Source organism: Nelumbo nucifera, chromosome 2, assembly GCF_055504915.1.
Source record: "Nelumbo nucifera cultivar China Antique chromosome 2, China Antique-T2T, whole genome shotgun sequence".
In the NCBI taxonomy this organism is placed as follows: domain Eukaryota; kingdom Viridiplantae; phylum Streptophyta; class Magnoliopsida; order Proteales; family Nelumbonaceae; genus Nelumbo; species Nelumbo nucifera.
Window position 1 is genome coordinate 106,918,837 of NC_142650.1, and position 18,991 is coordinate 106,937,827.

General features: G+C 39.1%; 1 pseudogene across 1 annotated transcript; it reads right to left on the reverse strand.

Annotated features, from left to right (window-relative positions):
* Window positions 1–12,393: 12,393 nt before the first annotated feature.
* LOC104603465 (UDP-glycosyltransferase 92A1 pseudogene) lies at window positions 12,394–14,412 on the reverse strand (annotated as a pseudogene). The gene has a single exon (XR_016082636.1). The product of XR_016082636.1 is annotated as a UDP-glycosyltransferase 92A1 pseudogene (transcript).
* Window positions 14,413–18,991: the final 4,579 nt, after the last annotated feature.

The following is an 18,991-nucleotide window of genomic DNA, read 5'->3' on the forward strand; positions in this document are numbered from 1 at the left end:
ATTATCTAATCAGAGCACCAATGAGGGTCATCCTAGGATTCCTACCATTTCTATCTTTGAAGTATTAAGTTGGCAGAAACCTCCCATGGGATTTGTTAAAATCAACACCAATGGGGCTGCTACTAATTCCCATTGGAGTGTTATAATTATCATGAAGATGAAATGGATTAGTTTCTCTTTGCACGAGTAGTGCCTTTAGTGTTGTGGCAACTGAATCCTTGGTTTTTCCTTGTGTTTTTCCTCTTCTACTGGTGGAGAGGGGTTTAAGGCTGCATTTGGCATTCCTTATTTTAAGGACTTATCTCCTTTTTGTAGTTAAAAACTCAATGTTCATAAGGACATTTTAACAGCAAAATGGAGATAGGTCCTTAAAATAAGGAATGCCAAATGCAGCCTAAGCCGCTTTCCTACTTCTGTGTGTTCCCTCTTCTATCTTCTACTAATGTGCATGTTTGTAAAGATGTTGCAGCTAATGGATATATCGGGTTGGGCTATATTATCTCCATCAGTTTTACTCTTTTGTTTTATTCTTGATGGGCATCTTCCTTAGTCCTAGGAAACCTTTTTGTTCTATTTTAAGTGTTAGCTATGGGAGAACAAAGAAGAATTGAGTAACTGGGAGCTAGGTTGAATCATCCTCAATCTCAAATCTTGGACTAGTGGCTGGGTGAAGCATTAATTGATTTGTTTGTCATCATGTTCTCTTTCTTATAGTTTGCTGAAACAAATTCTAAAATGCAAGGGAGAAAAGTTTTGCAAAGAAATTGAAGAATTTGTTAACATAGATTCTAGTTAAACATTTACAATTTAAGTATTACTGTGAAATTTCAAAATAAAACACTAAAGAGATAGAAACAAAGATGAGTAGTCCGAAAACATTAAGCACTATTAGCATCTAAAATCTGAACACAAGCATATAAACACAAATAGATGAACAACGCACCTTGAAAAGAAAAAGGAACCAACTAAGTGGTATAAGTTCCTCTGTAACATGCTTATAACATCTAGGCTTGCATAGGAAAAGTAACCAAGTGGTAGTTGGATTTGTAGCTAGGTGATGTAATGGTAAGAGTAAGGTAATTGCATGTGATGAAAATTGACAAAAGGGTAAAAACTTGCTATCATGATTTAGAGAAAGCATGAGCAAGAGACAAATGGGAGAAAACAATGTTTATAACTTGACCTATACCATTGTCTTTCTGCATTGAGAATCCTAAAATGCACACTAAAAGCATTGACTTGTGTTTGGGTGGTGTCTAAGCTAGCTAAGGTCACCACGTGTCAGTCTCTGTGGCCAACTTCCTTGGACCACATCAGCACCACTCAACGCGGCCGCATTGTGAGAAGGTGCACCAAGGAGATGGAGTCCTATGCAGACAAGGAAACACGCCCCACCGAGGAAAGGGGAACCTCTCAAGTGCCTCAGCAGGCGACCTTATCCCAATAACCTCGCGAACCTAATCCTACTACAACATGGATACTTGGCTATATAAAGGCATCTCCTACTCAAGATAGAGGACTTTTGACTCAGAACTCACTGTAGCATCCCTTGCATTCACCTCGATCTGGACTAACCTATTCTCCTCAGCTCATCCTGACTGATCTCCCATCTCTTACTGACTTGAGCACTGGAGTGCCTACTCAGGGAACAACTCCTCGGGCCTCTAAATCTTTTTGTGCTTGCAAATCACCTTAGTGCATGTTTTCATCATTTCACCTCAACCTCATCTAGTTGGTAGGACTATCTAACTACATCCTCGGTTTGGGACACCTCGGATCGGACATCATCAACTTGTATTGAGAACTATGAGGTAGGGATGTCAATTGGGGTACACAATTGCCATGGATTAACTGTATGTTTGTAGTTGATACTAGTAGACAATAAGTTTGGAAAAAAATGTAGGAGACATTCTTACTATAATTGTTGTTGTTTCAAGCAAAAGAAGTCAAGAATGACAAACTAACAAGCTGAGAATGATTACTACAGTGCTCGTGGTAGAGTCTTAACTATTATGATACGATAGGAGGAAAAATGGTCCCACCAACTATTCAACTAGCTCAGGAAGAAGGGTCCAATAGTTTTAACAAGTCGTATACATAATTAAATGAAATGCACTCAACACATGAGGCCAACAACCTGATCAATTGGTGTGCTAAATTTAGCAGCTGCTCTTGGTTATTATTGGTTAGGTTATTCATTCTTTTAGTTATAAATGATGAGGCCTAGTTTCATTTTGGATGAATTGACTGTTTTTTTATGGAATACCATGTGGAATTACGATGCTTATTCTTATTTAGTCATGTGCAGAGGAAACACTGATGCATGCTAATGGACTTCCAAAAGCTTTCATAAAAGTTTGAACTTGTTTTGCACATAATGTGTTGGAGTTAGTTAGCCAACTAGCACAATTAGTTAGAGATTAACTTAAGTACAGACCTTCTAGAGTTCAAACACATTTAACTATATATATTACACAATTCATGAATGAAAGCATCTGTTTTCTTTCCCGCTCTATTCTATCATGGTATTAGAGCCACAAGCTCTAAAAATCTAAGTTTCCTTCATGATCTATTGAAGCTCGTCAATGACAGAAATCTCAGGGCAAGAAAATGATCCGAAGTCGTCGTATTTCCTCCATCTTTCTGACAACCCAAGTGCCATTCTTGTATAGGCACTATTAACTGATGAAAACTATTCGACCTAGAGGCGTGCTACGCGAAATTCTCTTCGGGCAAAAAATAAATTTGTGCTTGTCAACGGATAACTTCCTCATCCAGATCCAACTTTCGGTGACTTGCAATCATGGGTAAAATGCAATTCGATGATGATCTCATGTTTGTTCAATTCTTTGGCTCGAGATATCCACAAGAGTGTGGCTTACACTGATATTGCATATGAAATCTAGAAGGATCTTGAGGACCGTTACTATCAAGGAAACGTCCCAAGAATACACCAGCTGAAGCATGACATCACCATTCTAAATCAAGGCCCACTAATTATTTCGACCTATTTTACAAAATTGAAAGGGCTCTTGGATAAGCTCTTTGTTCTATCTTCTATCCATGTTTGCAGTTGTGGTGTAGCCAAGGAATTCATGGCTGAACGAAAACGTGAGGAGCTACATCAGTTCCTCATGGGATTGAATGACAACTTCAACACGATCAGATCCAGCATACTGAGCGTTGAGCCTCTACCTAGTATTAATCGAGCGTATGCCTTGATCATTCAAGAGGAATGCCATCAGTCACTCATTTTAGAACAGGGACTCCAAAACCTTGATGTTGCTGCAATGCTCGTAAAGATTGTTTGAATACCCAATGGGTGCTTAATCTCTTTTACACATCATGGCTTTGTGAAAATCACACTAGATATCATTGTAGATCATATTCTTTATATTCCAAATTCCTAGTGCAACCTATTATCAATCAATAAACTTACTTTGCAGTTGTAATGTTCTATTTCCTTCTTTCATGGACATTGTATCTTACAATTTGTCACGAAGAAACAAATTGGGCATGGTAGAATGGAGAGTGGTGTATATATCCTCAACACAATTCCCACATCCATCGTCTACACCTCTGCTATTCCTCTTCCTTCATCTGATTACATGCTATGGCACCAGCATCTGGGACATGCTTCTCCCCAATGCATTTCTTCTATCTTTGGTAGTAATCCTTCAAAACATGATCACTATTGTGAAGTTTTCCATAGAGCGATGTTGTGACATGCCTCTCCCCAACCCATTCTCGGGTTGTTGCCTCTTTTGAGCTTCTACATTGCGACATTTGGGGTGGTTATCACACACCTTTTCATGCAAGAACTCACTTTTTCCTCATAATCATAGACGATTACAACATATGTAATTGGGTTTTTTTATGCATCATAAATCAAAGACATACAATTGTCTTACTAACTTTTGTGAAATGATCAATACACAATTCAACTCTTCTGTTAATCGCATTCATTCCAACAATGGCTTAGAATTTCTCTCTAGGCCAATGTAGCAGTTCTATTTGAGTCATGGTATTGTTCATGAAAGATCATATGTTGACACTCTGCAACAAAATGGAATTGTTGAGCGTAAACACAGACATTTCTTGGAGGTCTTTGCGTCCTTCAATTTCAAGCTACTCTTCCTGTTACATTTTGGGGTGAGTGTGTTAACTGCAACTAGACTTGTTCATGGGTCGGGTGGCCCAACGGGCCGGCCCGGCCCGGCCCCCGGACGGGCTTGAGCATGTGTTTTAGCCCGCGGGCTTGACCTCGGGCCTAAAAGTCCGAGCCCAACTATTTTATAGGCCGGGCTCGGGATTTGTTAAAAAAGCCCGACCCGACTTTTCCTAAACTACCTAACCCTAACCGTAAATACTTAAATTTTTTCTTTTCATTCTCCTTTCTCACTCTCACTCTCAGAAGCGGCTCTCATTTCTCCCTCTCAACTCTCAGAACCGGTGAACCCAATTGCACCTGCGAACTCAGTCATCGACGGTCGACTCCACCAGAACTAGTCATCTCTCTCTTTGGCGGTAATCTCTCTCTCTCTCTCTCTCTCTCTCTCTCTAGCTGGCACCGTTTTCATCTTCTTTCTTCTCATTCTCAGTTCTTTCTCTTCTTAGAACTAGGTCTTCTATCTTCTCAGTTCTCTCTCCAGCCGACGCCACTAGAACCCAGGCACACCGTTTTCATTCTGCGAACTCAGGCACCGGCGGCTGGCACCATCAGATCTAGATCGTCTCTCTCTCTCTCTCTGTAGCCGGCACTGTTGTCATCTTCTATTTTCTCACTTTCTGGGTTTCTATTCTCACTCTCAGACTCCCATGAATCGGCGAACTCAACAGGCACCATTCTCTTAGACGGCACCGACGCTCAGACTCCCAAGTCAGGCTTCGGGCTCGGGCCCGGACTTCGAGCTTTTTTGAGGGCCGAGCTCGGGCCCAAGTTTTAGGCCCGTTGGTCGGGCCGGGCTCGGGCTCGGGCTCGGGCCTGAAAAGTTTATGTTAATAAAGAGCAAAAGCCCAGCTCGAGCCCGGCCCGGCCCGGCCCATGAATAGGCCTATCTGCAACTTATCTTATCAACTACATGCCTACATCAGCTTTAACAGGCAAAGTGCCTATTGAGGTATTATTGCAAATACCTCCCTCCTATTTGGATCTCAGAATACAGGGTGTATGACTTGGAGTCAAAATCAATTTTCACCTCTCGGGGTGTTGTATTTTTTGAGTCCCATTTCCCTTTTCAATTCTAAGCCCATCAGCCCCAATTAGAACCCATAACATTGTTACCTCAACTAGATGATGACCATGAACCCACCACTTGTGAACCTCAGCCCTCGACCCACAACCCCATTCTAACCTCCTGTTCATTTCAATAACTATATTTGTAATCTTCCCCATTCACTCATATCTTCTAGAGTTCAAACAACAAACTGTGACAATAGCGCACCTTGTGAACCAAAGAATTTTGTAGAAGCAACACGTGATCCTCGTTGGCTACAAGCTATGACTGAAGAAATTGAAGCATTGGAGCTAATAACACCTGGTCCATTGTAGATCTTCCACCAAGCAATAAGCCACTAGCTCTAAGTGGATTTACAAAGTCAAATACCAAGCTGACGGAACCATTGAGTGATATAAAGCTTGCTTAGTAGCTAAAGGCTACAATCAAAATGAGAGCCTCAATTACACTGGTTCATATGCTCTTATAGCCAAAATAATGACTGTACGATGTTTATTAGTAGCTGAATCAATCAAAGGTTGGCCACTCCGATAGTTGGATGTTAATAATGCTTTCTTGAACGGAGATCTTCATGAAGAGGTTTACATGCGCATACAACAAGGATTTGTAAAAAGCTTTTCTAATAAGGTGTGTTGATTACACAACTCTTTATGTAGCCTTAAACATGCTTCTGGTATGTGGTTTGAAAAATTCACAATTGCACTCAAGGAGCATAGTTTCCAACAGTCCATAGCCGACTACTCCTTATTCACTTCCCATCGTTATGGATCTTTCACAACAGTGTTGGTGTATGTTGATGGTATAATATTCAATAGTGAAAACTCCAAACACATTGAGGAATTAATCACCTACCTTCACACTTGTTTTTGTATCAGAGATCTTGTCCCCCTCACATATTTCCTAGGGATTTAAGTGAACCGCTCAGCATCTAGCATCTTTCTAAGCCAACATAAATACGTGCTTGACCTTTTGCAAGATACTAGCATGATCCATTCTAGGCTTAGCCTCATTCCTATGGAATAACAATGTCGGTTCCATAATAACAATGCACGGCCCGTGGCCTAGCCCATATATATAATATATTTATATATATATTATAATTATATAATAATATATAGTATATAATATATTAATAAAATAAATATTTTTTAATTTTATTATACTAATTTATTTAATTATTGCATATATAAGCAATTTTATACACAAAATTCATATAAAATTAAAATTTTAAGTTTTTTTGTCAATTTTTTTAAATACATAGCTTTGGCCTGATACACGGCCCGACCTAGCCCAAGGCTTAGCCCATGGGCCAACCTGGCCCGTGGCACAGCACGGGTCCACATGGGCCTGGGCTGCGGGAATGCCAGGCCGGGCCAACCCCCAAATTTTTCACCGGGGAGGGCGGCATGACCCACACAAAGTGTCGGTCACCCATGGGCCGTGCCGTCCCAATCCGACACAGCCCACTTTACACCCTCTAGATCCATCCTAGTACCGATGGTTAGTGGGTTGTTTGGTATATCTAATAGTTACAAGACCAGAACTTAACTTTTCAGTACATACACTTAGTCAATTTCTACATGAGCCACATGAAGAACACATGAATGCTGCCATGTGCATTATGCGTTATCTACGGTCTTCACCAGATCAAGGAATTTTCTTATCATCATTGAGTCAACTTGATCTCAAGGCATATTGTGACTTTGATCGGGCTACTTGCTCCCTCACTTGTCACTCAACTACTGGTTACATCACCATGCTCGGTGACTTGTTGCTCTCTTGGAAGACAAAGAAACAAACTACCATCTCTCGCTCCTATAAAGAAGCCGAGTATCTATGGCAGTTGCTACATCTGAACTACTTTGGCTCAAACAAATCCTTCTTAATCTTGGTGTGTCCATCTCTTCCTAAAGGGGGGGGGGGGGGGGGGGGGGGGGGGTTGGAGTTAGTTAGCTAGCTAGCACAATTAATGAGAGACTAACTTAAGTATGAACCTTCTAGAGTTCAAATACATGTAACTATATATATTACACATTTCATGAATGAAAGCATCTATTTTCTTTCCCGCTCTATTCTGTCATAATGAGATCATTCATTTTCCAATAAAAATGGGAGGGGTGAGTGGGTTGGTGTCATAGAATTGCAATAATCCTGTGTTCGGCTGCCGTTATAGTGGGACCCATGGAAAGCGTTTTTTTGGAGAATAAGGAGGGTGGGTAAGTTACTTATCCACCCATTGAAAATTCAAATCGCATTGATTCTTGTTCCTTACTTGGATAACATTTTGTCCAGCGAAATGCTCTATTTGTGAGTACCTAGACAACATTTCCCGAGGAATTACTTGCTTAGGGAAACGTGTTACCTAGATAACCAAAATGAATGAGGCTTCACAATTGTAGTCAAACTCTTCTTTTGAGTAGCTCTTGCCGAGGACTTCTATTGTAGGCTGCTTTCTCTTTTCCAACAACCTTAATGCATCAAAACAGTTATGGAGTGGATTTGCTGCATAGTTTAGAATGTTCATAAATTTCTTAGTATTTCTATGGCATATTTCCATTTCCATGAATAGCAACATGAAATTTTACTAAATTTGACATATTCTCCAATGATCACTACTAGCATTATATGAAGTACAAGAGATAATGTTATAACATAAATTGGTGACAATATTATAGATATGTAGAGTAGCAATGTTATCACTTGCCTAACGCACATGATTACTACTTTGATCCGGCTTACTCATTTAAAATATGAAATTAAATATTGCTTGAACTCATTCTATTATCTTGTCTATAACCTTAGTTTTTTTAACTTTGTTTAATGATTTGAAACAAGATAATAATTTAAAAAAGATGTGTCTATATCTCTTTTATCATTTCATAAAATATCATTTTATATTTTTGCATATTTTACATTGTTTCCGTTTATAATTTTTACAATATTTTCGACATATTTCCTATATTTGGATGACCGACATGTCGACTAATATCAATATTTTCAACCTTCATGTCAAAAGGTCTGTTTTGATATCAAATTTTAATGGTAAGGTGATTCACCCGAGAGAGAGAGAGAGAGAGAGAGAGAGAGAGAGAGAGAGAGAGAGAGAGAGAGAGAGAGAGAGAGAGACCACTTTGTGCAAAAATTTGCCAAATATTTTAGGACACGATCTAACAAGTTAGTGTGGAGGTTCGAGAGGCCACTTTGTGCAAAAATTTGTCAAATATTTGAGGACATGATCTAACAAGCAAGGTTCAAAATATCGATACGCCCGATACGCTAATAGGGTGTTTCGATACTTGTTTTTTACTTTTTTTATTTTTTTTTCCAAAACTATTTCAGGGGAACCGGCTTAGGACCCCTCCATCCCTTGAACCGGTCAAACCCCCGATACACCCACTGTAGGGGCATATCGAAAGAGTTCCAGAACGATATGTATTGGCCAATACGGGCCAATATGTAACGATACTTTGAACCTTGCTAACAAGTTAGTATGGGGGTTCAAGTCTATCTAGTCCATCCATACCAAGACTCCATATTGCGAGGACCACCACTAGGTAATTACTTTTTAACTTTTCTTGAATCAAGGCCTTGATGGAGTTAGCACCTGAGATTTATGGACAAAGCATCAAACAAAAGAAAAGGCAATTATGAATTGAAAGATGTGTGACTGCAATTCACGGCGGGTAGACCACATTCTCGACCTTAAATAGATGTCCTCCTAATATAACAATTCCTAAAGACTCATAAAAGTATATACCCTCTCAACTCAAACGGGATTTCCTACCCACCGTGAATTGCAGCCACGGCGGATAGGAAAAGTGAGTAGAAAATCTGGGTTACTCTCAACTTCTCAAGATATCCATGAAATACACTGTCAAAAGTAGGAATAATTAGTGTTACAATTTCCCAAAAGAAATTAAAGTTTTGGGTTTCTAATTTATGAATTGTAACAATACCAAGAAGGCTTGACTCTGGCAACTTAAGATATCCATGGCTACACCAAATGATATTAAGAATATGTATATAAAAAAATCAAGAAAGAATAATGCATGTTGTCTCTCAAGCAATTATTCACAGATGAAGGCTGATTAAAGAGCTCTTCTGCTTGTACAAATTCAGCATTCCAAAGAACTGATCCTTAGGCTATGTTTGGTTTGATAGGTTTCCCTACCTTTCTCTTCCTTTCCGTACTTTTTCCTTCAAACCAAACACAATAGCTTGGGCAGTGTACACCGGAACTGAGCAGTTTTCCTCAAATTCTTATTTGATTTATGCACAGGAACTAAGAGAACAGTTGGAGTTTGCATTTTTCACTTGAAGCAACTAACTGCTGACACTGACAAATAAAATAATTGGAGGAAGATGATAGTTGGTTAGTCTCTTTTGTTCATAATGAAGATACTAAAGCATCTGAGGTATGTTTACCAAAGCAATAAGTTGGGGGGGGGGGTGATGATTGACATATAATTCCTCCTAAGATTAATTCCTTAACATGACTACACTATATTGAAAGCCAATTATGATGTTCTGGAATCAGCATTCGAGTCTCTGAAGAAAGCAACTGTTCTTACAAACAGTCTCTGAAGGGACAAGCTTATCAACCATAAGTGAATGGAAGAACAACTGTTTTACCTTCTCCCCATTTTTAAGGCAAAGGATGCAAGCTTGACGACAATCTTAATAACGCTCTTCTTCTCTGTAGAAAAAGGTCAGATGTGTTTACTTTCTTGTGAAAACCTCCCAACTAAAGGCCTTAATCTTGCAGGGCAGCAGGGACTTCCCACAGCAGCCTTTGAAGGGTTGGAAAAGCCTACTTATTTGATTGCAAAGGACTTCAAATAAGGAAACAAAGGCTTACTTTGGAAGCAGTACAAATGCAAATATGTACGGCGTAAATACATACAAAATAACACAAAATATATGGTTTTGCACTCTACATATTTGCATTTGTACTCCTTCCAAACTCAGCCAAAGGAAAAGTAGCTATTACATTCAGGACTCCAAGGTCTTAACATCATAGGCTTCTAAAGGAACAAAGGTGTCTCTAAGACAACCTCACAGAAAAGAAACATCAACATTTTCAGCATCTCTTAAAACCTACCAAAATATAATTCCAATAAACACCCAGCTTCATTACGAGGCTGGAATCTTAATATTCCTTATCCATGAGAAAAATCACTGGCAGCGAAAGAAGGAAAATTTTAATCATTCTACCAAGCCTTCTTACTCAAATATAATGGATCTACTTTTTCCCTAGTTAAAAGTAATTGTGTTAAGTATAAAAGTAAAAGAAAGAGGTGCCAGCCTTGTATACAATGACCTTACGTGGCTAGTGGTCAAAAAACTATGTAAAAATATAACATGTATGATCCTTCAACAAAAAAGAAAAAAGACACCCGATGGTTCTAGGAAAAAGAATTCAGGCTAAAACCTTGCATTCAGATAAGATAGAAATCCACCAAACCAGTTACTTTTCTACCTTGCCAATGAGTGACTATATATGTGTACATTTTCTTTCAAACTATCAAATAAGAAAGAGGTGCCAGCTTATGAGTGACTCTATGGATCTACTCTTTTCCTACTTAAAAGTAATTGTGTTAAGTATAAAAATAAAAAAGAAAGAGGTGCCAACCTTAGCTATCTTTATATGTGTTTTGAGTTCTTCTAAAATGAAGTCTTTGTTTTGTCATAAAGTAGATTTTCCTCTTTCCTCTTTTTTTCCTTTCTTTTTCTTTTGACTTTGATACACATCTGATTAGAACTGTATCTTATTATGAGTCAAATCTGATCTGATGTGAGAAAAAAAATTCCTGCTAGCCTTTTTCCTTTATAACAATGAATACATGCTTCAAATCTTACTGCCTGCCTAGTGATGAACACCTTCAGAACTTACTACCTACCTAGTAATAACACCTTCAAAACATACTGCCTATCTAGTGATGAACACCTTCAAAACTTACTACAACAAAACCAGTATGTGGCTCAGGAATAAATTTCTCTTTTAACCGCCAACCAGCAATATACTTTGTGAAACTAAACCAGTAACAAATTGACTAAAAGTTGTTGGATGGGGATTCTAGCCATCAATTTGAAACCCTGAAAGCTTCCAAGTGGTCGGAATGTGATATATGTTTCATTTTTCTCTCGTGGATGTGTATGAAGTGCATTTGTAAGATCAAGTCAAATATCTATATGTCACATTCTATGATACAGAAATAATTCATACCACATTATGCAGTAACTTATAGGACATAAATAGCAATTGAATTTCAAACCTATTAGGTTCTTGCAGAACATTTGCTAATCAACCACCATAAATAAAAGAGCATTGGAAAAGCAAATCTAACCCAAACAGCAGTTTGCTCCTAACATTAATCTTTTACAGATTAGGTTCTGATTTCATTGTCTCACCATAATTTTTCTAAGATGCTACATTAATTTTTCTTAGCTATATTGATAGTTGTTTTCTCCTCCTCAATTTTCTTTTTCTCAGTTAAGAATTGAAAAGCAGCATGAGATCTTTAATGATTTTGTGAATTGTCTCTGTAACAATAGAAGAAGAGGATGAAAACTTTGACTGGCTAAACTACTTGTGGAAAACTTTGATAAGCGATGGCATAATGCTATGGACTACTAACACATGAATCATAAGAGTCTCCCATATGATGGATAGTATCAGTTTGCTACATCTTCCCATTACATGATAGAAACGGATAGCTTGTCTAGCCATCTAGGGAATGGCCTATATATCAACACATATCACACAGTGAGGGGTGATTGCTAGATAAAATACCTAACACCATTCTTATTCTAACACTGTATGGTAATTATTGACAAATCATATGAGCAGTCTGAAGTCTTAATTTTTTAACTTTAACAGGACACAAAAATTCATATGTACTACTCGAGCTACCAGTTCATATGAATTATCAAAAATTCATGCAAAAATACTAGCTAGCAACATCAGGACACAGGGTCTCAGATCAGAATCCATTTGAAGCTGAATGGCAAGCTATCATGCTGGGTCTTCAGGAAGCCAAGAAGAAAAATATTAAACAGCTAGCAATTTTTTGTGAAGCACTAGTTATTTTGCATATTTTGACCAGATCTTCTGCTATATACATTTGGAAACACAAGCTGTACAGAGACACAGTGCTGGAGCTTGAAGCCTTTTTTGCAATACGTCAAATATACTATATAAATAGACAGCATAATGTATTAGCTCACCAATTAGCGACTAACATGTAGCAGGGGAACCAATTTACTAATCTGTTAACCCTCAATGAATTACATGTATCATCTGTTAAGGAGATAACATAAGTTCTGCTCTTTTTGCCCAAGAAAACAGAAAAATAAAAGGGATAGGTGATTTTCATATCAAATTATCAATTACCTTATTTTCTCCATACCTATAAATAGCATTTCTTTTTTCACTTGCGATGAACATGGAAAGCAAGTCTTTAAGCAATTAAGGAGTGCTTGTAGCTCATCTGGACTCATTTTACTGGGATCACAAGGAATTGCTGCGATAACAGTAACAGAAGATGTGTTCGAAAAGCTTCCTCCTACAGAAATGGGAGCACGAGTAGTTAGTATTCGCACACTGTGCAATTCCTCACTCAATCTTCCTCCTACAGAAATAAAAAAATTCGTCCATGGCCTTGACAGAACAGCCCTTGTAACTTTCATCATCATTGACAGCGTCCTCTATCATCTCCTTCACTGCGCAGGCTTTCCTTCTTAGGTTCTCCCCTTTCTCAGTCCCACCCATCACCAATTCGATCACGCTCGCAATCTGCTCGTGTCCGACCTCGCAGCTATTCCCTCTTGCAACTTCAACGCACACCTCCATCTCCTCCTCCAACAGTTTTGAGTTAAAGAATTGCTCTGCAGCCAATGGCCAACCTATTATCGGCACACCCTGGCTCAAACTTTCCAGCACTGAATTCCAACCACAATGGCTAAGAAATGCACAAGTAGAATTGTGTGACAGAATTTCCAATTGAGGCGCCCATCTGCGGATTAGTAGCCCTTGATTGCTCTCTCTCATTCGTTCTTCGAATCCGTCCGGCAGCCACTCTTTACTTCTGAACTCCTCATTAACGTTGAATCCGATCGGTGACCTAAGAACCCAAATGAAAATTTTGCCGCTTGCCTCCAAGCCCTTTGCCAGTTCCATCATTTGGGAATGGGAGATACTATTCTGCGAACCAAAAGACACATATAGAACTGAATTTATAGGATGAGTGTCAAGCCATTTGACACAGCAATTCCTTACGGCATCATCTGCTTGACTGATACGAGGTTTGTTTATGAAGTAAGAAAATGTAGGACCAATCGGCCAAACCTTTCGGGCTGTTTTCCTCCTTAAATGTTCCAACCCAATCTTGTCCATCTCCTCCACAGTATTTATTAAGAACCCATCGGACATCAACGTGAGACGGGCATTTTTCTGGTTACAGATGGACAAGAAATCAGTACCATCAGCGTTCAGAAGAGCGGCAGAGAGCTGTGACCGGTGAACTCGAGACACTTCAGGGAAATCGGGCAACGAGAACTCGTCGGATTCCGTTCGCCGATGAGGCAACTCCAACCAAAGAGAGAAGAATATGGCCACGCCGTATGCGCTACCGGTGATGAACGCGAAATGAAGTATCCCCAGATCGTTTGCAACTTCGACAGTCCATCCGAGTAACATATCAGCAATTATGCACACATGAGGATGACCTTGTTGTTGAGTGATGTCGGAGATGAGGCGCTTGAAGGATGGTTTTAGGGAGAAAGAAGCATAGACGAGGCGGATGACGTGAGTGGGAGGTAGCAAATCGGTGTTTTCCGACTCCGGTGGGAGCCCATGATCTTGGCTGCGGAAAGGGAGCTCGACAAGGCGAATGGAGGTGCTTGGAGGGAGCAACGATCGGAGGTTCCTGATATTGAGGGGTGTGTTAACGACGGTAACGATGCAGCCAGTTCGTTGTCGAATCTGTAAAGCTAAGGCTAAGAAAGGGATGAGATGGCCTTGAGCCATGAACGGGAACAGCACTATATTTTCTTCTCTACCGGACATTCTGGTCAGTTGAGTTGTGTCGGAGAACTTCTTACTCCGACTCCGAGTGGGTTTCCTTCGTTTCTTAGATAAGATATATTCCAAATTTCTTTAACTACTTACTGTTTACATATTTGGTTAAAGCATTCTACTGTTTTTGACAAGTGTCTGAAAGCTTCCTTATACGTAACATTACGTGAATGGTAATTTTTTAAATTCCTAAAATATCCTTCTTATGAATTGTTCATCATTTCAACCTTGAAATGAAGAACAGAGTAGCGGTGACAATAACCCCTTTTTGCTTCCATGTATATCAGAGACAAAGAGCAACTCGGGAGGGGCGACCTATGATAATAGAGAACAGTAGGAAAAAAGAGGAGCGAAGCATGAATCCAAACTCACTACAACGATGTGGAGAAGGGTTTCTTCTCAGTTGGACTCTGGTTTCATGGCGAGCCACTCTGAAACTTGATCGATCCTTCATCTGCACCGTATCCATTCCAGAGAACTGTGGAATCGACTTTAGTGTTTTAAGTACTAAGAATTGGGAAGTATAGGATGAGCGCAAATAATTGGAAACTATACCTTTTCATGCACGATGTTTAGTTGGGTGGCGGGGTGGCTATCGACGTGAAAAGCCATGGATCTTGACCCCTGTTTTTTATATTGTGGTTAGAACTTAGAACAGGGGTGACCGTAAGGTAGAGCTTGAGGTTCCAAGTGACAAAACGAAAACAGTAGAGCTTGAATAACTTATTGCTTCAATGAATCAATGTTATTGCATCTACCTTCAATTCCACATGAACCAAACTCAAATCGGTGATCCAAGTCATTCAAAAGATCTGAAAAACTTGGATAGTTTCTATGAGACAAACTCCTGACTTTCATGACTTGGTTCTGCATCACCATTGATATTGTCATTCTCATCGTCATCATCATCATCTTCAATAAAAACCAGACGAGTGCCATATATATTTATTCATTTGAAGACCCTTAACAAATAGTTGATTACGCACTTCTATATAGAGTTAGACAATTGTAGAAACAATACGGGATACAGTTTTTTATCAGATGGGTTTTATTTTGAAAATACGGGATACAGTTTCTTAATAGGTAATTTAAGAAATTTGCCCTAAGATTTATTATCACTGTCAAACAGAGTTCACATCATGTGCATAGTGGTTGTAGAAAAAATCTCTACAAGCGCCAATAACAATCCACCGCATCATGAAGGAGAGGAAAGCTAATAGTTAATGGCCATTTTGGCCCAAAATGAATAATTTATTGTTTTATAAAAATTTGAACACCCGCCCAGCCGAATTTACATCTGCACCCCACAAGTGCCCCAATAGCACATCTCAATTGTGTATTAGGAGCATCTTCTAATGTAAAGCACGAGAAATGTTCCCAATACACGGTTGGGGTGTGTTGTGGGACACTTGTGGGTCGCAGATGTGAACTCGGCCTAGCAGTCTTTTTGTCATTATTTGATTTTTGATGCACTCTATTCTCCCCTCTTTTTTTCTCTCTCTCCTTGCCTCCTTCGCTCTAAACTCTCCCCTACTCTTCCATCCATCGGCAATGATTGCACCACTGGTATACACAATCTGGTTAAAGGCAGGTACTAGATTGACATGTTTTGAAAGTTTGGGTATTGAAATGTAGTGCTTTAAAGTTTGGGGACAAAAGTGGCACTAAGCCCAAAGTATAGGGTACTAATTAGGAATTTTCCCTTAATAATAATCAATGAAACATTGTTTCTACCCGATTGAACTCAAATTTGAAGGAAAAGTTAATCTCCTTAATGTGATCACAATTTCTGCTTTTCTCTATTAGGATTTACAAAGTTCTTGAAACTTTCTACATGTTCACCTTTTCCAAGGTTTTAAAAATCAACATAGAAATGGAACCATTCTAGCCACCAGTTTCTAGGTTAGCGGTTTGACCGTCTAGGTCAAACGGTTTAAATATTGTAACTGATGATATGTCATCTTACCCGTTAGATTGGAATGTTAGGGTAAAATGTATACAAATACAAGAGAAAAAGGGTTTGACTGTTTGAGAATGAGAGAGATGTGAGAAGTTGCCGATGACTGAGAGAGTTTAGAAGAGAGAGGAGAGAGAAAGAGGGAGAGAGAAGAAGAAGAATAAGAAGAAGAAGAAGAAGAAGAAGAAGAAGAAGAAGAAGAAGAAGAAGGAAGAAGAGGAAGAGGTCACTTACAGGTTGCAGCAGCGATGACGACGGTGACATATAGTGGAAATAGTGATGGCAATGATGACGACGATGGCGATGGCGATGGCGAACTACAATGGCAGATGAAAGTAGATTTGAGATTTCTCTCAGTCTCAGATCTCTCTCTCTCTCTCTCTCTCAGATCTGTCCTCTAGAATCTAGCCTACTCTCCTAGATCTCTCTCACTGTCTTACACATCCCTCAACTGATCTCTCTCTCTAGTAGATCTCAGATCTGAGAGATCTTCTCTTTTCATTCTTGCTCTAACTTAATAAACTGCAAACCATTCTCTAGGTCGAACCGTTCAATGGTCAAACTTTCTAGGTCATCAGTTTGTTGACTAGTTCAGTGGTTTTTGACCAAAGACCGGGTTTGGGGTAAAACAGAACCGATCACCTGAATGGTTTCTGGTCCAAACGGTCCAACTGTCCGGGTCAACGACGGTTCAAAAACATTGCAATTTTCTGCATGTTTCTACAACATTTTTGAAACTTTGTGCAAACTCTACATTTATGTATTAAGTTTTTTAGTCGATAAGTTCAACTTTGGCACAGGACGAAGTCAACACCTTCTTTTTCTACAACAAAATTTAGTTTGAATATCCACCAAGCCAATACCTTGGGTTACTCGGGAAACATTTAACTTAATATGAATTGGGCCCAAAGACTATTTGAGAGATGTTAACTGTGGAGACTATAAAACTTGATGTACCTTATTAGTATAGTCCCTGTTGCATATTACTTTTACATCTTATTCTTCTTTTCTCTTTCAGCCCTGTATGGGCATTCTTGTAATTGTACATATCTTCTAATATATAAGAAACTCTTTGAGGTGGGGGTCATTCATTCTTGACACCTCCAAGATTATTCTTCTTCTTTTCTCTATTCGGCCAAGAGTTTTGACATGGTATCAAAGCAGGTTGCTCTCTGATCTATTTTCTCGCTCTCTTGAACCTTACTAGAAGCAGTAAACCTGTCGTATTAGGGTTGTCTTGATCAACCCTTTTCTGTTTTTTCTTCTTTGCGTGACCAGCAGGAGAGATTTCTTTAGATCTCTCTTGGAAGACATTGGTTTGAGGCCAAACTTCAAATTTGGTGTCACCTAAACCTGATCTATTCTCCCTACAAACAACATCTAATTTGGTGAATTTTTCGAAGGAGTTCTGATCTTCTTCTTGGGGCAGCAACACTGTACAGTTTCCATTTTTGGACTACAACAACTTTGGACTTCAAATCTAGTGTCGCCTAGACCTGATCTATTCCACCTACAAACAACATCTAATTTGGTGAAGTTTTTGAAGGAGTTCTGATCTTCTTCTTGGGGCGGCAGCATTGTACAATTTCCATTTTTAGACTACAACCTTTTTTTGGACTTCAAGCCTTCAACATCAACCTGCGATTTCAGTTTTTCTCTCCAAATTGGAGGGTTCTCTCAAGTTCTCCTTAACCCTACACTTAGTTTCTGGTTTGGAGTTTTTATGGACTGCCTCAATCAGCATAAGATACCTCCCTGTTCATGAAGAAGAAATCTGATGTGTTGGTAAATCACAGATTTCTCTCAATCGGCTGACTCGATCAACTTATAACCCTAGATCCGGTGTTGTCATAGGGTTTTCTTGTCTCCCATTTATTTGATTTAGACTTCATATTCATATTTGAAAGGCCTTAGACTCGATCGACAGTCTTAAAAACATGCCTTTTTTGGACTGTTATCTTGAGTTATTGATTGCTGAATTTGGTTGTCTTTGATATCCTTGTGCCTAGACTGCTGTTTTCTTGTTGAAATGGCCTTCGATAATGGCAATTCTTTTGTTAAAAGTGATTCTTGGGCATCTATGGTTGAGCAAAACATTCAACAACTGGTAACATTTTTTATTCCTTCTGCTCTTTCTACTATTGGCTTACCTGGTGAGTTTTCCAGTTATTGTGATTCTCCTTCTCATATTTGGATCATTGACTCTAGAGCTATCAATCACATGACAGGAGCCTACCCTAACTAACCAAGTAACTTTACTAAAACCCTTCACAAACATATTTTTACTGCCAATAGTGAAAAGTTAAACATCATTGGTAGTAGTGATCTATCTCTTAAGCTTTCACCCACTGCATCTTTCTCTCTTACCAAGACCCTTCTTGTTCCTAATCTCATTATAAACTTGATTTCTGTTGGCCAATTAATTGATGAAGGTAACATTCTCATTTTCTCTCAAGATGGATGTTTGATTCAGGACCGAAACATTGGGAAGGTGAAAGGGAAGGGACGTAGGTTGGGCTGTCTGTTTGCATTGGAGTTTGAGAAGCCTCAAATAGAAGCATCATCAGTTTATTTCAGTTCCTCCACTTCTAGTACCTTTTTGAATCATAGAAATAATGTTTGGGACTTATGGCATAAACGTCTGGGTCATTTACATTCTGAAAAATTAAAATTTTTGTTTGATTCTGGCCTTATTAAGAATAAAGTTCCTTCCTTGCACAC